General features: G+C 35.8%; 1 non-coding gene and 1 pseudogene across 1 annotated transcript; one reads left to right on the top strand and one right to left on the bottom strand.

Moving 5' to 3' along the window:
• Positions 1-3,454: 3,454 nt before the first annotated feature.
• TRNAD-GUC lies at positions 3,455-3,526 on the top strand. The gene has a single exon. It is a non-coding gene; the product is annotated as a tRNA-Asp (tRNA).
• Positions 3,527-3,672: 146 nt separating this feature from the next.
• On the bottom strand, positions 3,673-6,538 carry LOC113326821 (annotated as a pseudogene).
• Between the last annotated feature and the right edge of the window lie 15,890 nt (positions 6,539-22,428).

The following is a 22,428-nucleotide window of genomic DNA, read 5'->3' as shown; positions in this document are numbered from 1 at the left end:
CATTCTGGAATGGCTGCAGCTTCTCTGTATGTTTTTGGTTCATAAAATGACAAAATAGAAGACAAGGAATAATGATAGTCTGCATACTTAGCTGGTGGTCTTCGATTGCGAGGTGGCAAAGAATTTTCTTCAGAATCAGGATCTCGTTCCTGAGTTGCACTGTCAGGTTGAGTCGTAGAGTGGTCTTGATCATCAGTATTTGGTGGATCAACAACTAGAAAAGATGGACTTTCAGGAGCAGATATAGGAAAGGTGCTAGGATTGGATTCACTAGAAAATGGATCAGAATAAGTGAAAGACTCAAAAGATGATGATTTGCTGCTTGGAAGTGACCAGAATGGAACTTTCTCCCAGAATGTGACACGACGATAAACACGAAGCTTTCTATTAACTGGATCATAACAACGATATCCTTTTTGTTTAATACCATAACCAAGAAAGACACACAAGACATTATTTTGACCAAGTTTATGACGTTCACGTTCTAGAAGGAGTACAAAACAAGTTGAACCAAAAACTCAAAGCTTGGAATAGTTTGGTTTCTTACCATAACGCTCATAAGGTGATATTCCTCCTATGACAACTTTTGGAACTCTATTGATGGTGTATACTGCAGTAAGGACTGATTCTCCCCAGAAATTGGAAGGAACTGAACCAGAAATTAACTGGGTTCTAGCTGTCTCTATAATATGGAGGTGTTTACGTTTTGCAACTCCATTTTGTTCTGGAGTTTCAGTACAGGACAGTTGAAGAATGGTGCCTTGGGTTTTAAGAAATTCTTTGAAAGGATTGGAAATGTATTCCCCACCTTGATCAGCACAAAAAACTTTGATCACTTTACCAAACTGAGTTTTTATCATGTTTGAGAAATCAACATAAAACGCGAATAATCATCAATAAAACAGACCTAATACAAAGCACCTCCCTTTGACATAATTGGAGATTTACCCCAAACATCAGAATGTACAAGAGCAAAAGGTTCAGTTGAGATAGAGGTGCTAAGATTAAAAGAAAGAGCTGGTTGCTTTGCCATTTTACAAGAGATGCAATTTGTTTCTTTATCTAACTGAGTATCTCATAGTAAACCCTTATTGATCATATATGAAAGACGAGAAAAGGAAACATGACATAACCTAGAATGCCAAGACATGAAGGGAGATATTGACACAGGTGAAGTGGGAGTAGCAGCTTCGACATGACTTTTAGATTCTGCTGAGAGAGTAAGAGATTGAAGGAGATACAACCGACCAACTCTACGGCCTATCCCAACTAGCTTCCCGGTTTTGAGATCCTGTATATCACAACCAAAAGGAAAACAATATGTGTTATAACCTTGATCACACAGTTTACCAACTGAAATAAGATTCATTGTAATATCTGGTACAAGAAACACATTTGGTACATAAAAGTTATTTGAATTGTTGACCAAGCCTATATGACTTGCAGTTACTGTTGATCCATCAGCAGTATGAATCTTAGGGGTGATGACAGGATGAAGACTTTCAAAAAACTTTTGATTAAAAGTCATATGGTTTGATGCTCCTAAGTCGAGAAACCATTCAGTTGAATAAATACCTGAGGAGATAGAGAAGGCAAATGCAGTTGTAGGATTGTTACCAATTGGGAGTGATTGTTTAATCATCTCTTGAATATCAGCAAGATTTGGTGCAGGATTACCACCAGGTACATCTAATGCAGATGAGTTTGAAATTGTTGCAGGTGAGACTGGGGCTGCCATAAATCTGGTCGGTGCACTGGATTTGTTTCCTCCATTAGCATTGATTCTTCTCATGTTTCTTGAAGTTGGTGACGTGCATAATCTGGATGAATGACCAAGTTCCTAACAGTACCCACACTGTGTTGTGGGTGTGTCAGGTATTATTGGAGAAGGTGAGGAATTTGCTGATGGAATATTGCAATTCCTTGCAAAGTGCCCAAAAGTCTTGCAATTGTGACACTGCACTTGAGACATGTCACGTTGCACTGAAGCAATTGAGTTTCTTGAAAAGTTATTTGAACTTGAACGTGTAGGCACAACAAACACTCCTGATATCTCTGGTGTGATTCTTTTTCTCGTTTCTTCTGTAATAAGTTCAGAAAAACCAGCTTCCACAGCTGGAAGAGGTGATAGATGAAGAATAGATGCTCTAACAGACTCAAACTCATCACGTAAAGCCATTAGAAGTTGAACTAAATGTGTTTCCTCACTATATTTCTACCACAGTTCCATATCTACAGTTCATTTTGGTTCCATAAGTGCTAATTGATTCCAGACTATAGACAACTCAGAATGAAAAACAGAAACAGTCTGATCATGTGGTTGCTTCATAGATCTAATATCTTGTTCAAGTTTATATCTCTGAGAAAAGTTGACTTGAGTGTACCTTTTTGAAAGAAAATCCCATGCTTCTTTGGCTACCTCAAAACTGGTGAGTTGCATGCTTATAGAAGGGATAACCGCATTTCCAATCCAAGTGAGAATCATGTTGTTGTTAATCTCCCATTCTTCTTTTGGATCCTTTGTTTGTGCTTCTTTTCCTTTGTCAATTGAACTGCTTGCTGTAGGGGCTTTTTCTGTACCATCGACATACTTCCACATACTCTTTCCTTTAAGAAAACTCCTCATGAGGAATGACCAATGATTGTAGTTGGTTCCATTAAAACGAACAGCGATAGGTTGAGAATCTTCTCTTAACATGATTACTATGTTTTCTCTGGGTTGTATTTTCTATGGTTTGTATTGCAGCGGAAACTGGTTCTCACATCTTTCCTAGTTCTGATGCCATGATAAACATGAGCACAGAGGTTCTAATGTAGTTGTGAGAATAATTCTCTGTGTATTCATTGATAGGCAATGGCCTGATTTATACAACTTTACACAACTAGATAAGGAAAATAAAAGATACACTTAACATTATCTAGGATATATACATCAAAAATATATATGTAGTTACAACAAAGTAACAACACAATAATGTCAAGATATATGATATCTTGACCATATCTTAACAGTCTGATATCGGAAGAATCCTTCAATTAGTATCCGCTTAATTTCGTATGCTTATCTTACTGAAGGTCATATTCTCTTTCCTATGCTTATCTTATTGAAGGTCACGATCTCCTTACATGGATTTTTTGACATTCTAGGGATGTTCATGAAAAAACTTAGCATAAATTAAATTGTAAGAAACTTTCATTTAACACATGAAAATTTCAGCTTTTATTCTTTCTATAAATATTTAGCTTAAATGCACCCTCTAAATTCTACTGAGCTTCATCTGTCACAAACTTCATTAAACCATACAAATCTCAGAATACCAAAATCTATTCTTCTCAAATTTCCCAATTCCTCTCTCTGGAACTCCATCCCTCAATGGCGAGAATAGTTAAACTATCTATTAGGAGAAGCTAATTGTAGTCAAGTAATTAGGACAGGACGTCATAAACAAACCAAGTCGTTGTAGTATAGTGGTAAGTATTCCCGCCTGTCACGCGGGTGACCCGGGTTCGATCCCCGGCAACGGCGTTTTTTTTCTTTTTAAAATTTTCACTCAGAACTCTAATTTTATTCTTTTTTAAATTTTCACTCAGAACTCTAATTATTTTGCTTGGTAGCATCATGAGTGGATGCATAAAGCAATAATAATCCAGAGGTAAATACTCGGCCAACCTCACGGAAATATTCCCAATTAAAGATTGGATGAGATGTGTCTGTATGATTCTCATACGCACTGGTGCCCCTATAAGATTCTGTGCCTGTGCCTGTGCCTGTGCCTAATTTTCTAATGGAATCATGAGAAGATGCAGTTTAGATTTTACATTAGTAAGATCCAAAAATGTAGTATGTTACAGTACCATGTAAGGTATAGTAGATACCGAGTTTAATCTCTTTGCTTTCAAAATCTGATTTACTTGAAAGGAACACGGTATGTCCTATTAACGTCTCTTCCGTTGAGCTGTGGCTGGTAACTTTTCTGAGGGTCCAGAAGGAAGTTTCTGTCTAGTCTCTCGTTCAATTCGTCTTTTGAGCTCTCTGAGGATACGAATTTGGCCTAACTTCTCTGGAGAAAGTTGTCCCAATATATTCCTAGTGAAATGAAATTTATATGAAATTAAATCCACCAAGTAAGGTTCATATAAGATCACAAAAGAGTTAAATGAAGAGTCTGCAGCTGAATATTGAGGATTATTATGACTTCAGTTTTACCTTGAGGTTTCGGGATAGAATTGTTGGTGAAGATGACTTGGGTAGGAGTGCAAATAAAATCAACAGGAACATCGTGAATCACTAGTTTCTCCACGGGAATATCATCCACTAGTTGGCGGTCGTGTACTGCCATGGAAGTTATAGTTATACCGATGATATCAAATCACAGAACATTGTAAAACATGTATAGCTTATAGATACCAAACGAAAAAAATCTTGGATAATATCGATCTCCAACTTAGATTAGTATCCGGGATTTTTTTTAGCCTACTCTACATCTGTACTAACCCTACCGCCCCGGGCCTTGTAAAGTATGAAACTGTAGGATTTAATGACAAGATAGGAGGGCATGATTTTTATCAGCGTTTCAATTGGTTTCCAAAATGAGGTGACCCCCTTTGAGACTAAGACCTCAACAAACTGAATGCATTACTTTGATATGGAGAAGATATAAGGAGCAGGTAGATAAAGTCCTATTCAGTGACTTACTTGTGGTGACCACTGGAGTATTGTCATCTATTGCTCCCATGTAACGCAACATTGCATATTCAAGCTCCGCAAATCCCTGAAACACAGGAAAAACAACTTAATGAACCTTGCTGTGTATTCAGATGTGCGACCAGGATGCATAAGATATACTCGCAAGTTATAGTTTGAGGATTCAAGTGTTTAGGAGTTAGCAAGTAACAACAGTGAAATTGTTGACAATACACAGAGCCAGTCTAGGTGCTCGAATTATGCATTGAAGACAACTGATAATCAATAATCCTGTATACATTGTGCATAAGGTGACCTTTCAAGCTTCTATGTTTGTAGTTTCTGTAAACAAACCATTCATATTTGAAATGTGGCATACAGCGGCTTCGCCATCCGTAATAACAAAATGACAACCTAAATTTCAGTTCTCAAGTTTTGAAACAGGAAACATGATTCTAACGTACGTATAAGCATGTCATACATGGCTGAATCAACAAACTCCATGTGATTTATAGGGCAAGTATCATGCTATCCACTGCATGGTACCGACTTTCCAACTATGCTGAGAAAGAAACTCTGAGAATGTCATTACCCCTATCAAGACATGTGCAATTTGCTTATGACCATTTTTTGAAAGATGAATTACACCGCAATAGTGCAATCAATGTATCAAGTACAACTTGAGACTATCGTTACCCATACCTAACCCAGAGATGCCAAACCACTAATACTAATCAAAGTATCAATAACTTCATCTAGTAGTACTAATCTCGTATATATTTAACATTATATAAATTGGAGTTGTATAATATGTGAAACCGTGGCAATAGTTGTCCTTATTGCCAATGTAGTCCTATTCCCACCAACAATTTTCATATGAAAGTGGTGAAACATAACCGGGTTTAAATCATTACCTCGCCCTTACCAAGCCGTGCACCGGTCTTTTGATCAACAGCGACCGAACGAATAACTATCAAATCCACCTTGAGCTTCTCATCAAGACCAATTGGCATTCCATACTTGGCTACACCAACAGATGTACATGCCTCACCCATAGTGCTAAGAGACAACATACTAGATTCCAGCACTGAGAAGAAACCTGTCCTCAGTTGTGGCTGCCGTGTCAACAACTTCTTCTCGCCTAATTACACACCAAACCGATAACATACTCAGTTCAATTCGGACCATAAAACCCCACAAAATCAAGCTACATTCATCAATTAGGCACAGAACAACACTAACCTGAGAGTGTTTGTGGGGAATCTGGATTAACTTCAACACAGTCTGATGTTTTTTAAACACTTCCAATTCTGATAACTTTCTTCAAACAACACAAAATTTACATTAGAATATGGCTCCGTTTATTTCACACCAAAGCACAGCACAGCACAGCACAACACAAAATTTACAGCAGAAACCAGTTAAATGTTTAAAGAAAAATGGCTAACCTTTTCGGAAGCAGCTGCAGCACCAACGAGATTAGGAATTCGATGACGAACAGAACGTGGATTTTGATTTCAGCTTCCATCATATCCCAAACCCTTTTTCTGATTATCCATTTCCAAGCTTTAGGATCTTCTTCTCCTTCTTCTGCAGCATTACTACTGCTTATATCTATCTGGGCTTTCTCTGCCATTTCTTCTCTCGCTTTTGATTCTAATCTTCAAGCCTGAACTACCCTGAGCTGAAAAATTCCTTATCAGAGGATTTAAGCAATTATTTCTCATTGTTTGCTCGAAATTGAGAGAAAATAATTTATGGGTTTTGTTTAGATGTATTTTTTCTTTGATGAAATCGAATCAAATTTGCATCCATCTGATGTATTGGTTGGAACTTTCTCAAGAACTGGAAGTGTAACAGTTGTTTGCCTGAACAAAAATCGGATAAGATAAGATATTAATGTGCTCAAGGGTCGGGGTCAAACGTTAGTCAACTCATGGACCATGACATTTCACCCTCTCAAAGTAATGTCTAAATATAGGGCAAATTAAGAAAGTAACCGGCTTACGCACACCTAATTAATAAACCGACCAGAGAATCTAATCCTTTTATAAATTGGCCTTTCCGTTAGATATAACATGTGGACCCATTAAAGTGGTCAACCAGATTGATTTATTCAATTATCACCGTCAAAATTACCACCATATCCTTGGTAATCCTAGTCATCTCTTTATTATATCGAGATAGACCTGTTTTCGTTTAAAAAAAAATTCTTCTCTCAAGTAAAGGAGAGCTGCATAAGGATTGTTGGTGAGAAATCATATTGAAGATGTATGAAGTTTTGAGTGAGTAGAAGAGGAGATCGATATCACTTTGTTTAGAAGATTTGTGAAGTTTTGGAAGATATGAGAAATTAGAGAAAGAGATTTACAGAAGGAGAAATCAGTTGAGTGGTCTTGATTTGTGATAGAGTTTTGAAGTATGGATTATTCGAGTTTCTATTATTGATTGAATTGAACTCTACCACCAGCAGAACCTCTTTGTTGCAACTAGTCTCATTCTCTCTCAATTATATCTCTTGTAAGTTGGTAGATGTATTTTTTGACGATGTTGATGATTTTTCAATCAAATTGAATCATCTTGAGACAATGGGTTTATGTTAAATTCATCTTATACATGTTTTTTTGAACTGAATTTCGTGAATTAGGTTTTCTGGATGTTGAATTGGGGATTCCCTTAATTAGGGTTCTTAAGAAATTTGGGGGTTTTATCATACATGAATTTCTTTTTGATAATTCATGAATCGGGTAGTTGTATTCTCATATGAATTGATGATTCTGATTTTTTTTTTTGTTAACAAATTGACAAAGAAAGAACACCCTAGCTTGATTTTAATTTCTGGCAGAGAAAAGATAAGGAGAAGTGAATGGATTTTTTTTGTTTTAGGTGATTGATGGGTGATTTAGAGTTTGTGTGGTTAGGACTGTTGGTGATGCATTAAGACCTCAGAGTTTTGGTTAATTAGGGTTGTTGATAATGATTCAATTTGGGGAAGAACACGGGGAAGAACACGTTACAGGTATTGAGAAGAACATGAACTAGTCATGGTTTAACTAGCTATTGACTCAGTCTCTTGGTACGGGTCAACTAGGTTAGGCCTAGTCAGTTCAGATGAGAGGGATTTATAGGTCTTTTCCTAAGAAGGATAACCGACACATAGATAATTAACTGCAGTTATCCGTTTTTTTGGAAAAAACGGGATGGAGAATGTCCATATCGGCCACTTTATATAAACATTCAAAATAACTGACAGTTTATGAAATATACTACAAAAACATGGCCACTTTATTAAAAGCCCTAATGTCTATTCTAAGTCAGTTTTCACTCCACATTTTTACCGATAACCGTTTTTATTTCGCACACTACATCGCCGAGGAGACAGTTTACGTCGTAAGACAAGTGAGGAGATGACAACTCTAGTGGATGTAACCACCATTCCTCACTAAGGTGTAATCTGTGAACAGCTTTAGCTAGAGCATGTGCATATTTATTAACACATCTATTAACATACACAAGACCATCCTTAATTAAAATGTTGTTTATTTATAGATACTAACACACTTATTTAAGAGAGTATCAGATTTCCAAGGAGAAAGAGGCAAACCAGCAATTACATAAAGAAGTAAATTTTTACAGTGTGCTTCAAATATAACCTTATCCCAATTGTGAGTTGTAGCCCACAACATAGATTCAAGAAGAGCCCAAGTTTCTGCCTGATTCGCATGAATTATCCGCTCCAGATTTCCATTTTTTGCGCCGTATGCCCTTGCAGAATTTCGCACGATCATAACAATTCCAATTAAATAAAAAAAAATTTGAAATGAGGCATCAACATTAATCTTTAAAACATTTTGTGTTTGGAGACTCCAATGATGCACATGACCTATTGATGTTCTGAGATGCTTAGAGTGATGAGATGTTGAATCAGAATTTGCAATATCAGTTACGTACATAAAGAGAGGGTATAAAACAGAATTAACATTAACTGCTGCCTGTTGAAAAATAACTTGACATCTAAATTTTCAAATATGCCAAAGGATTGTTGTGACACCATGGATAGAAGAAACATCTGAAGTAAAGTTAGTTGTTGCATCCAGAGAAGTCCAAGAAGGAAACTAACTATTAAGAGTTTGAAACTGTTGAAGATAATGATAGTGATGAGGCAGACACACTCTCCAAATAGCTTTTGTAAATGGACAATCAAAGAACAAATGATTCATGTCTTCAATATAAGTTGCATTACAAAGAAAACAACATCTATCAGCTAAATCAGTATGATGTAAATTGGTTCTAACAGGTAAAGCATTGTGAATGAGTTTCCATAAGAAAATCTTCAAATGTGTATCTTCCAGAATTTTAACCAAAATCTGGTACTGAATGTATAAGTTGAAGGTGTTGAATTGATACTACATAAATGGTTGTATGCAAATTTTGTTGTAAAATTGCTGGTTGATATAAGTGGCCAGAACAAAGTATCTTCATGTTGCAAATCAATGGGAATGGTCAAGATACAATGTACCTGAAGGGTGTAAAAACCTTATGTAACAGAGGTATATTTCACTGAGAAGTATCTGAAATGATTAGTTGTGAAACCCACTAAATATCATTAGTATTCAAATCATCCCATTTATATAAAGCAGTTGCTTCACTGGAAATCCATTTATGCTTCCAAATGTTAATTTAATTACCTTTACCAACTTGCCACTTACTGAATTGTTGAACTATTTAAACACCATGCACAATACTCTGCCATATCCAAGTTGAATTCTTGTTAACCAGAGGAGGCTCATACTTCAAATCATGATAAGGAAAATATTTTATTTATCTTTTAATAAACAAACGCAAGGTTCTGTAGAATTATGAATTAAATTCCAGGCCAATTTTTATAGCATAGCAGAGTTGTAATTAATGTGTTAAAAGCTTTAATCCTAGTCCTCCAAATTTTTTAGGAGGATGCAATTTGTTTCAAGATACAAAGTGTCAGTTATTATAATGAGGAGAATTGTTCCACCAGTAATTTCTTTGGATATGATCCATTTCTTGAATAGTTGAATCAGGAAGTTTGAGTACTTGCATATGATAAGAACTCATAGTACTGAAAACAAAATTAAGTTGGGTAGTCTTACCTGCTGGATTTATGATTTTAGTACTCCAACCTTGTAGCCGTGTATTCATGTGATCCAAAATAGCTCGACAATTCTGAGTTCTTGAACGATGCATAAGAAGTGGAATACCCAAATATTTATCCCTGAGCCCCATAGTCTTCATTTGAATAATATTTGATGAGTCCTTTGAGCTGGAGAGACATTTTTGCTAAAAATGATTGTTTATTTCTGGAAATTGACCACTTGACCAGAAGCAGTACTAAATTGGTTAAGAACATTTTGAAAATTTCGAAGATGTGTCGGAGAAGCTTCTAGGAAAAGTAAACAATCATCGGCAAAAAATAAGTGACTAACCTTCAAACTGTTTTTCACAACCTTAATATCTTTCAGATTACCTTCCAAATTATGAGACTGAAATGTAACATCCCCTCGACCATATCATACGATATTTCCCACCCTTTAGACACCCCACAGGAGTAGGTGGTTTTGTTCCTAGGGCTTTTTAGGACCCCAAAAGGCCTCGTCAACATGGATAATCCGAAGCATACCTTATTAGCCCAGGCTCTGGATGCTTCTTGAGAAATATGAAACTATTTAACCCACACCCCCAAGAAAGTCTTCCTTGGCTCTGATAACAAGTTTGTAACACCCCCTCGACCACGCCGACGATATTACCCACCATTTAGACACCCCCACAGGGGTAGGTGGTTTTGTTCCTGGGGCTTTTTAAGACCCCATAAGGCCTCGTCCATATGGAGAATGTGAAGCGTACCTTTTTAGTATAGGAAAGAAAGAAGAACCAAAAGATCTGAGGAATGAATAGTCTAGAGTTTTGCCAAACAACTTCTCAAAAGGTGATATGAAACTTAAACTTCTGACAGGAAGCCTGTTCATAACATAATTTGCTATCTGAAATGCATCTACCGAACATTTATCTGATAAACCAGATTGAATTAAAAAAGTCATGCCAGAGTCAACTAGATGCATGTGTTTCGATTCAGCTACTCCATTCCGCTCAGGAGTATATGGACAAGAGAACTCATGAATTATGCCATATACACTTAGAAAATCTTTCAGCTCATTATGTAAAAACTCACTGCCCCCATCTGTCCTTATTGTAACAATTGAAGTTTGCAGAAGATTTTCAACCATAGCCTTGTAATGTCAGAAGATTACTCTGAATTCTGATTTATCATATGATACGAAAATCCAGCAAAATATAGAAAAGTCATCAATAATGTTGACATGGTATTTAAATCCACTAGAAGAAGTTACAGGACTTGGACCCCATAAGTCCATGTGAAGAAGCTGAAGTGGATAGATGGCTCTATAAGTAGAAAAAGTGAAAGGTAGTTTATGACACTTTCCTAATTGACACTCTTTACAGAATAATGGTATTTTTGTTGTCTTAGATAAGTCTAAAGTTTTACAAACTTTCTGAAAAACTTGAAATGAGGGATGAGTCAATCTTTGATGCCATGCAGTTGCAGATGGAGTAATACTTTAGAAAGCCTTTAGGTGAAGTCTTCAGAAACTGCATTGGATACAAACTTCCCTTATGTGGCCCTTGAAAAGTGATCATCCCAGATGATTGATCCTTAACATAAAAACCAATAGAATCAAATATAATAGAACAATTATTCTCACTAGTGAACTTGTGCAGTGAGAGAAGATTTTGGCACAAGCATCACATTATTCAGATTAAAATGATAAGAAGTGCCAGATTTAGTAATATTACCAATATGAGTTATTGGCATACCTTCTCCATTAGCTACATGTATCTCCTATGTACCTTCAAAATGTGTTGCTTGTTGACACTCAGATTCATCATTTGTAATATGATTGTTTGCACCAGAATCAACATACCAAGGATTCTCAACTAATATTTGCAGTAGCCAGCATGACACTTAAGTTCTATGGAATGTAGGTATTTTTATATGCAAAATTCAATATGTGACGGCATGCCAAAGCAAGATGACCAACTCTATTGCAGGTCTGACAAATCTTGTCAGATATAGGTGAAGCATTAATTTGAAGATGAAGCACTAGGAGGTCTTGCAGTGAAGTTAGGGACAAAGTTTGGTACTTGATGCATTTGAAACTGACAAAATCCTCTAAGATAGTATGATATAGAAGGTCTGGTATAACCAAGAAAAGGTACTGAAGATCTTGGTACTTGAGTATAGCCTCCAACACTACCTCTGAATGATGATCAGCTAGGTCTAGCATTAGCAGCAAATGCTTTGGAGTTTGCCTCAGTTAACAAATCTTTTTGTTTAGATTGTACAACAATCTCTTCGCTCAAAAAAAGATTGTATACTTCCTTGGATGTAACTGGTGGATTGCGGATCCGAATAGAAGTAGAGAAAGAACTATAATCCGATCCCAATCCATTCAAGATAGTAACTATTAATTCATCGTCACTAATCCTAGATCCAGCAAGAAAAATTTCATCAGTGACTCTCTAGATTTCACTAAGAAAGTGAGAAACAGTACCTGAACCAAGTTTGAGAGATTGAAGCTTAAGACGAAGTTGAGTCGAGTGTGTAGTGGAACTTCTAGCAAATCTTTCTTCAATTATATCCCATAAATCCCTTGAAGACTCTGCTCCAGCCACATAAGGTATGACAGACTCAGAAATAGACATTTGAATCCATAGTATGATAGTAGTATCATCACCGTGCCAAGTTACATAACCAGGATTTACAGCATTATCGAGCAAATACGGAGGACAAACAAGAGACCATCAAGAAAACCATGGATCTTGTATCTTCTGAGTAAAGGAAGAAGAAGAGATTTCCAAGTAAGGAAAGTTTCATATTTGAGTTTGTAATTAAGAATTTGTGAGATTTGATTGAGAGGCACGTTTGAGATTCTTGACTCGTAGTTATTCATGATTGGGAATAAACGATGAAGAGGAAAAATCAAATGAAATCCAAGTAAAACTCAAGAAAAAACTAGTTCCGAAAGGTAGTCATTAATGGCGGTTGCGGAAGTTATCATCCGATACCAAAGTTTCACTAAAAGAAACGTATTCAATGCTCAAATCATTACAATACTGAGTACACGATACACTCAGTATTAATACAGTAGACCATACAGGACAGGTTGTCATTGACAGCTCACATTAACACTCTGTCAATAACACGAGTGACTCACACAAACAACAGTAACCTGTACGGATATTGTACAGACACAAATATTACAATTAGGTCAATCATTAAATGTCACGTAAGTTTGGAGACAACTTGGACCATGAATATGGACGATGATTAGATTTTTATTTTTCCAACTCATAGGCAAATAAGAATAAGCATGTGGTTGATAGGGCTGCACATGGGCGGGTATGGGCGGGTATAAGCTAAAACCAACCTCGCACCCACAGACTGCGGTTTTTTTTTTTTTCATAACCAACCCCGCACCCACAAACAGCGGGCGGGTTTTGTTACCCTCCCGCTACGGGTTGGGCGGGTATGGGTTTAAACGGGTTTAAACCCGCTTTATATTCAAGTATTTAGAGTAACTTCTATTCTCCTTGATTAAGTGAGAAAAAAAAACCAAAACCCCCAAAATATTCATATCTAGGAAGTTCACATATGAAGATTAAGTGTTGAATCTGTTGATTTTTCGATTGTTGTCGATTTCTGGTGAAGATTCAAAGTTGTTGTTGTCGATTTCTGGTGAAGATTTCTGGTAATTGTCGTTCGTAGGTGAAGAAGAAGAACTGAGGAGGAAGAAGAGGAGAGGCCGAACAGAGAGAAGAGTGTAGAAAGTGAATGAGGGTTATCAGTTATCCTATCTACTAGTATTAGGGTTTCATAATGGACGAATAGGATTAGTTTTATCTAATGATATATAATCTGCGGGTTTTTTGGGCGGGTATGGGCGGGTATTAGCTTAAACCAACCTCGCACCCACAGACAGCGGGTTTTTTTTTTCATAACCAACCCCGCACCCACAACGGGCGGGTATGGATTAAAAACCCACGGATTTAGCGGATACGGGTGGGTTTGGGTATCATGGGCGGGTCTTGTGCAGCCCTAGTGGTTGATGTAATGAGTCTTTTTTGACTCAAAGGCATCACTATTGGACGATATTTAACCAAGATTTCCCTTCTGAGTTTGAGCTTATTATCTCATGGTGCGCAAAATCTTAGTGTATCCAATTAGGCTCCGGTAGTTTAATATGATGTACTTCCGTTCATATACTAATTATGACTAGGCGTGACTGTCATGGGATTGATGTTAAAAAGTTTTTGTATGTTTGTCTTGTGGACTCATGGTCCTTGGTTATATAAAGTGGTAAGGTATAGCTTTTATTTCCCTTATTCAATCCTATTCTTTATGATACGGAAAGCTTATGCACAGCCAAAGGTTTCCGAGGAAGAATCCGAATTTTAGTTCACATTGAATAAATCATATACTCTCTTTTAGTCGATTAGCCAACGGAAAAAATAAAAATAAAGATGATGATCATCCATACTGGATTAATGAGATCAACAGTAATATGGTAATATGGTGATTTCAGTTGACCTTTAAAGCTAAGAATACTGGATTTCAAGATGTCAGCAAGAGAAGTAAATCCGGTTCTATTTTGTACATGCCATTAGATTTAAGCAGTTCCAAGAGAATTTATACCAAACAATTGTTAGTGTATTGATGGTTGGATGAACTTTACCTCCTACTCATAGGGATGTATTTTTCCTTTCTTTTTGACGGATTCTTCGGTCTCTTGTTTCCCCAAAACAATTTTGGTTGTGGCACAAGTAAAAAAATTCAGAATAGAATTCTTTCTGAGAAATTAACAGTGTTGCAAATTCTCTATGTTCATATCAGTAGTGGTGAGCGAAAAGGTAATTGAGCTACACAAGTGAACAGATGAATCAATAGTGATCCAGTCAAACGAATTAGGGTTATATCATTTTCAAACTTGTGAAAGTAGTCAAAATATTATGGGATATATATATTCCCGTTGTTTCAAAAAGACTGTCCGCTTTGCCTTTATCATAACATTAAGGAGACCATAATATTTTACTTGACTACCCTTATTTAATTATCTATTTTATTTTAATAAAAATCCAAGCAATAAAAACTACCTAAAATTGTCAGGAAGATTATTTTTGCAAAATATCAAAGGAAAAATAAAAAAATATCGAATTTATGAAGTATAAACTTTATAAGGAATGTAATTTTTGGATCTAAATATATATATTCTCTTAAAATAAATGAAGGATATATTTGTTTCCTTAGTTATATAAATTTTTATAATATTTAAGATCGGGCCCTGTTAAAAATAAATTTATGAGTATAAAAAATTTAGGGGCATATGGAGAGTTCATTGGTGATATATAAATATAATAGAAACTCGACATAATTTTGAAATGGATAAGGATAGTATTTTTAAAACGAAGGGAATATATATTTGTCCTTGTTTCATTTTACTTATAATTAAGTTACGACCACATAAGCAGTAATTTGATCATCTAATCATTAGAAAATTCACGATCCATTGTTCAGTAAATCGTTAAATTCATTTTATTGAACAAATATGTCGTTTTTATTTCCTTATGGAATGATATAGTAAGAGAAATTGTGTGACCAATATGCAAAATTTACACTTTAATTTTTAAAAATCTCACGAAACATTATAATTACAATGTCGATGTAGACGCTTGTTACTCTCGTACAAAAGTGTTGTGGTTCTTGCGGCTCATAGGCCGGGTGCATTTGCAAAGTGCCCATAGAAGGAGGAGAGCAGGTGGGTTGATGTTCCGAGTCTTTTCAACTCATAGGCTAAGTGCATCACCGTGTCTACTAACCAAGATGATCAGAATCATGGGTGTATGAGCCTGAGGATCCTTTGAGACGAGAAGTTACTCTCTCAGAAGTCGGGAGCAAAGAATTTTTGCTCCAAAAAAGGGAAGTTTTTCTACTTATAAAAGTCGTTTATAAAGTACATCTCCAAACTGATTTTCGACTGTTTAACTTAAAAAAGTCGAAAAAATACTTTTAAATAAGTATCCAAACCACCTATTAATTTGTGTCTGTTTGTTCATTTGTTAATCATGACTAGCTAGAGTGTCATGGCTTTGATGTTGCTAAATTTCATATATGTTTGTCATATGGACTCATGGTCCTCGGTTATATAGACCCCTTATTTGTTTTCCCATCTTCCCATCTTTATGATGGTTAAAAAAGCAAATATACTGGCCGAAGGTTTCCAATGAATTGCCCCGGTTTAAGTCACTGTATGACATTTGTACAGACTTAGCAAGAAACAAGCAAAAAAAATAAAAAATTATGGTGTGCATACTGAGGTGCTGGTGGAAAATTGAATATATCTTGGACGATAAGGTTATTCATGTTTTACCTCAACGGTTTTGTCGAGATCTGGCCATGCAGCGGCGATAACCGATGCATGACTGATTTATACGCGTTGAGGTTAAGAGAGTCTTTCAAATCCATAGTTTCAAAACAGCTTAATTAACGTTTCTTCGTCATTCTTTTGTTAGTTTTAATGATAACAATTAGTGCAACTTATAATGGTTTAATCTTCGTCAAATTAAATGAGAGAGATGCTACATGAGAGCTGTAGTTCATGGCATGTATGTATGAACTTTTTACCTAGAGGATGGTGGTATTCACATTTGTTATATTATAATATTATTGAATCGATTGATCAATTTTTATGTGGAGTTATTCGTAAGAATTTTTTTATAATATAAAACATGTATAACTAAATTATTTCGAATTTTAAAATATGATATCGAGTGAGCCGCTTATTAAAGCAAACAATATGGTGAAAAAATAAAACAAAAATTGGACCAAATTGGTAATTATTGTTAAAATTTGGCTCGCAATGCTAGTAGATTGGTGGCGTGTGACGCTGCAAAAGAGTTTGAGAGCGACCACTCATCGCTCACAGCTCCATCTTCCCTATTGCCTGATAATTTAAACCTTAAAATCTAGAAGAAAAAGATGACCTTTTGAAAAATGGAAAATCTTACGTGAAACGACAATGATACATGTACCCGTAGAAACTCTGAAGTTTCTAGAGCGTGAGAAGAAAGTGGAACCCAACTTGCTTATTCCTAATCCGAACACTGGAACAGCTAAGCTAGTCACCACGGGATCTTCTCATGAAAATTCTTTCGGGTTTTCTTTTTGGCGGCCAATGTAGAATCATTATACATGAAAACGTTTTTAATCAATCAGTTGACATGCATCGCCATCCCGCACGGCGTCTAACCAAGCTTTCCCATCTGTGTTTAGCTTATTATTTCACAAGGTGTTCAAAATCTAATTGTATGAGCCCAGGTCTCCTTGATTTGATGAACTTCTGTTCATTTACTTACTATGACTAGGGAAACATGGCATTGGTGTTTAGAAGTTCTTACATATTTTTCGTGAGTACTCATGGTCCTCGGTTATATAAGTATCAAGCAAATGGTCAAAGAAATGAAAAATCCAAATTTACTCATACTGGACGAGGCATAGATACAACAAGGAACAGTATGGACTGTGAGGTGTAGGTGGAAAATTGAATTTATCATGTGTGAAAATCATAATGAGGATTGCGGTTACCATGGTAATCCATACTTTGATAATTGTATTATTTTAATTAATGTGATTTTGATGTATGCTTAGCTACCATCGAGAACGGAAAAAAATTTTAAATAAAAAAATAAAAAAAGAGTTATACAATTCCTTAGAATTTTGCTAACCCAACATTTTTCTTAAATTAATTTATCTATTTAATTGAAATCACATTTCAATTCATTCAAACCAAAATGACGATTACATGATTGCTTACAAGATTATCAAAATCACCAAAATACAAGATAATCAAAACCCAAATACAAATGATGACACCAATTGCAAGTATATCGCGAAGAGAAAGAGCCATGTACCGCAAAGACACCCAATTTTTGTTGACGTAATAGTGATGAATGATGGTGTGAACCGGAATCAATTCCTTCCATTTAAAATGATTATCTTCTTCGATAAGAGATGCTCCAAATGAAATTGAGTATTTTGCCCAAAATCTTGTAGATCCATTCAAATCCGGGTGCCCTAAATCTCTCTTGTTGAAGATGAATCCAAAGCGACGGCGAGCAGAAATCGAGAATAGCAAGCTAATGTACACCATGGAGATTTAAAAGAATCGCTATTAAAGCGAAGTAAAAATCGTCCAAAAGACGAAGAATAAACACAAAATTGGTTAAAAAGACCAAAATCAACAATTTCCGGGTGAAATGGACAGTTAGATTTTGATACTGTTTAAATGGACAAAAATGTAAAAATAGGCAGGATGTAACCAGTTTCATCGTGCCCATTTTCAAATATTTTTTCTTATTTTTAATTTACACAGGATGTATCCAGTTTCATCCTTGCTATTTTTTAAATTTAAGCTAGGATAAATCCAGTTTCATCCTTGCTATTTTTTTTTTTTCCATTTCACCCAAATTATTTTTTACTCGTCCATTTGAACCGTGATTTAAAAATATTTGGACAAATGACCCATTTTCCGAAGAATAAATCGCCCAAACAACGAAGAAATGTGTCCATAGAGACCAAAAATAAAAACTAAAAATATAAATTAAATTATTCTTATTCATTAAATAAAAAACTAAAATTCCTTGCTCAGATCTAGTCCAAAAAGACTTCTGAGCAAAAAGGACGAGGAAGTTCCAGAGGTTTTTCTTTTTTTTAATAGTGTTGTATAAATGCCTGTGATATATTGTATGAAAGAGTTAGCAAACTCAATATGCGTTTTCTTTTCAGTTGCCACAAATAAGGATTTAATTTATCAGGTTTAGTTTTAAATCGCTCATTATTAATCACCTTTAATTTTATTTTGGTAATTTGTATAGGTTTTAGTTGTTTTTTTTTTCATTTTGTTTTTGTGAAGTAAACTTTAGATATTTATAGCTACCCATTTCTCCTACTTAAGAGGCGTGTGAATTTTTTTCTTAAACAAGCATCACTGACTATCTGGGTTAGTCCGTTCGCATGTATCGCCAGGGAGTTTGGCATAGAAAATGAACTTAATTAGTTTTGCATTTCATAACGCTAAGGAGTATAATGTACTTTGTTCTTTCATCATGAGTCCATTTGTGTGGTAAAGTTCCTAGTGTCATCCTTAAGAAATAACTGCACCAGCTCAAGGTCTCAAAATAACCATTCATCAATCGTCTACGAAAATTAATTTCGAAAATATGATATTCTGACTGACCACACAATCGTCAATGATTTATGGGAAAAATTCAGATTTTCTATGTGCATAAAAATAAATGTAAGTCAGACACGAGACATGGGATACTTATGTTCATTTCTATAACTCACTTCAACAAATGGAGAAAACTTTTGATGGGGGCGTTTTCTGATGGAGATATGTGGGACAAATAAGGTGCTGCCATGTGTCATTCTTTTCACATATCAAATTTCCAAAAATACCAAACATAAAATTTAAGCAATTAAGATAGAGAAGATTTTCAACAAAAATACATGTTTTTTTTGTTTTTGGCAACAAAATTTGTTGTAAGCAATTAATAAGAAATACATGTGTCAAGCATCTTATTTGTCCCCCGTGCCCCATCGAAAAACGCTCCCATCAAAAAAATTCTCCAATAAATACAACAAAAATCCTCAGTATAGTCATGTCATTTGATTTCGCCAATGCTTTCACACATATATTACATGGTCCACGGACTTGATCTCTTATGCATAAAGCCTAGTAGGTACCAAATTCTTTGAGCCTTGTTCTGTTCTCTCTCTTATGTGCCGGAAATAACCAACGTACAAGAACAATACATTAGGGTATAGAAAAATACAATTCAAATCTTTCAAAGCCGGCGTTTTCATGAGTTCAATCGGTTCAGATAACTGAATCGGAATCGGAAACGATTTTCAATCGTTATGAAATCGATAATGACAAATGGATCTATAGACAAAATCCTGAGCAATTGCCTAAGAATTTAACTCTTGAAGGATCTCCATCATCAAGTAGTGCGTTTCAGGAGGTTGAAGCCACTAGCTTGAAATCTCAAGGTGTGGTTGTTAATGCAGGTGGGGATAGCAACCATCATGTTGGGATTAGGGTTACTAACTTTGTTTCTGGGTTACATGGAAGTGTAGGTGATGTACCCATAACTCAAAACAGGGATGAAAACCTGACTGTCATGAATCAACGGTCTATTGATGAATAGGGAGGAGCTTTACATTCATCTAAACTTGAGATTATTGATTGCATTCTGGCAGCTGAATCCAGTGGATTACATGTGTTGAGTGGATGAGGGGAGATACCCATTCAAACTGTTATTCCGTATGTGTCAGTCAACCATGATATTCTTTCACATGCAGTCAGTAGAAGTGGAGTTGGGGTTCCTACTGCTGTTATGGGAAGGGATGAAAGAGTGGAGATTCAAACTAACAGAAGATTTTCTTCCTCAGGTAAAACTGACGATCTTCAGTTGGTTGTGCATGAAGCTCCAGGTGCTGCAAATTTAGTTATTACTTCTCCTGACGAAGTTCTTGATACTCCATATGACATAGCTGATGAGAATTTATTTTCAGCGGTGGAGGAAAATATGGTCATTAGCCTAGGTGACATTCAAAGCTAGAACATCGACTCCAATGAGGTCATCTTTGCAACATCGAAGATGGTCTTTCAGTTATGTTGCAGGGTGGGGGTAATTAAGACCAAAGACGAAAAGGAAGCTAATGATGTCATTACTGAGATTTTGTTCAAGTACAGAGACAGGTATAGGGCACTTGAAGCTGGTAAACAAGCTCAGGATAGTTGTGATTCAAATAACACAGCTAAATCAAATGATCTGAACAATGAGACTGATAATGCTTGTTCTAGGGAGTTGTTGGAGGTTGATGGGAACTAAAATAATTAATTGGAACATCAGGGGGCTTAATTCTTTTGATAAGCAGGTGGCTGTTAGAGATCTTATTGCGACACATAAATGTCTAATGTGTACAATTCAGGAGACAAAGTTGGGCAAGATTTCAGCTTATTTTATTAGACAGTTATGGCATGATGATGAATTTGGTTATGAAATCATTCCTTCTCAAGGTACAGCTGGAAACAATGGAGGTTTAATTTTAATCTGGGATAATTCTGTCCTAGAATTGCTTGATAAGAGAATAGGTTTCAACTCCATATCTTGTTTGTTCAGATTCAGAAGTAATGACTTCAAATTTGTAGTCACTAATGCTTACTCTCCTTGTGATTATAATCTAAGGGAAAGTTTTTGAAATGATTTAGCTGAGATAAGGAGGTGGTCTTCTGAGGCATGGTGCATTATGGGGGATTTCAATGCTGTCAGAAGTGATGCAGAGCGAAATAATACTGGGGAGATCAAAGACATATAAAATTTTTGAATGATTTCATTGCTGATCAGGAGTTAATTGATCTGCCATTGAATGGGGGATCTTTTACTTGGAGCAACAAGCAAGATGACCCTTTGCTTTGCAGATTGGATAGAGTTATGGTTTGCACTTCTTTTGACTCAAAATCCTGTAATGCAGTACGGAAAACTTTGGTTAGAACTATTTCAGATCATAACTTTTTACTTTTTGAGTTGATTTCTTCTGTAAAGATTAGTGCTAGCTTTAAAGTTGAGAATCATTGGCTGGAGCATCCTGATTTTGTTAAGCTGGTTGAATCTTGGTGGACTGCAATGGTCTTCACTGGCACTCCTAGTTTTGTACTTTTTAGGAATTTGCAAAATTTAAAGTTTTTCTTAAAAGCTTAGAGCAAGTCTACTTTTGGCAATGTACAGCAGCAAGAAAAGGAGTTAACTGCAAGAATCAAGGATCTTAACCTTATTGAGGAGACTACTGTTTTAAAAGTTGTGCAAAGGGAAGAAAGACTTGAGTTACTAGTTAGACTCAACACAGTGAAGGTTACAAGGGCTAGAATGGCTTTACAAAGGGCTAAGGTGAAAGGTTTTCAAGAAGGAGATAAGAACACACATTATTTCAACACAATTACAAATGCTAAAAGGAGGAGAAATTGTATCACTAAATTGGAGATTGGTGGGGTTGATGTTTTTAACCAGGAAGTAATTAAGGGGGAAATAAAGGATTATTACACAAAACTGCTTACTTCTTCTAATTCAATTAATCCTTCATTTGATAATATGAACTTCAAGACTTTAGATGATGCTCAAAAAGCTTGGTTGGAAAGGGTTTTTGATGAAGATGAAGTGGTTTCAGCTATGAAGAAGTGTGGAAGAAACAAGGCACCAGGCCCTGATGGTTTCAATATTGAGTTCTATAGAGCTTGTTGGAGTTTTTCGAAGACTGATGTTATGGCAGCTATAAATGAGTTTTACAGCAAAGGAAAGATAGATTGGAGGCTTAATATGTCTTTTCTTAAACTTATCCCTAAGAAGGAGGATTCAGCAACTACTAAAGACTACAGACCTCTAAGCCTAATTAGTAGTCTTTATAAGATCATCTCAAAGGTACTTGCTGAAAGATTGAAGGTGGTTATGCCTAGCTTGATTTCTAATGAACAAGGGGCTTTTATCTAAAAGAAGCAGATTCTTGATGGCATTTTAGTTGCTAATGAATGAATTGACAGCGGGTGAAGGCAAAAGAAACCAAGGATTTTATGCAAGATAGA

This window comes from Papaver somniferum, chromosome 1 (genome assembly GCF_003573695.1).
Source record: "Papaver somniferum cultivar HN1 chromosome 1, ASM357369v1, whole genome shotgun sequence".
In the NCBI taxonomy this organism is placed as follows: domain Eukaryota; kingdom Viridiplantae; phylum Streptophyta; class Magnoliopsida; order Ranunculales; family Papaveraceae; genus Papaver; species Papaver somniferum.
The sequence above is the reverse complement of the archived record's forward strand: the minus strand, read 5'-3'. Positions and strand labels throughout refer to the sequence as shown.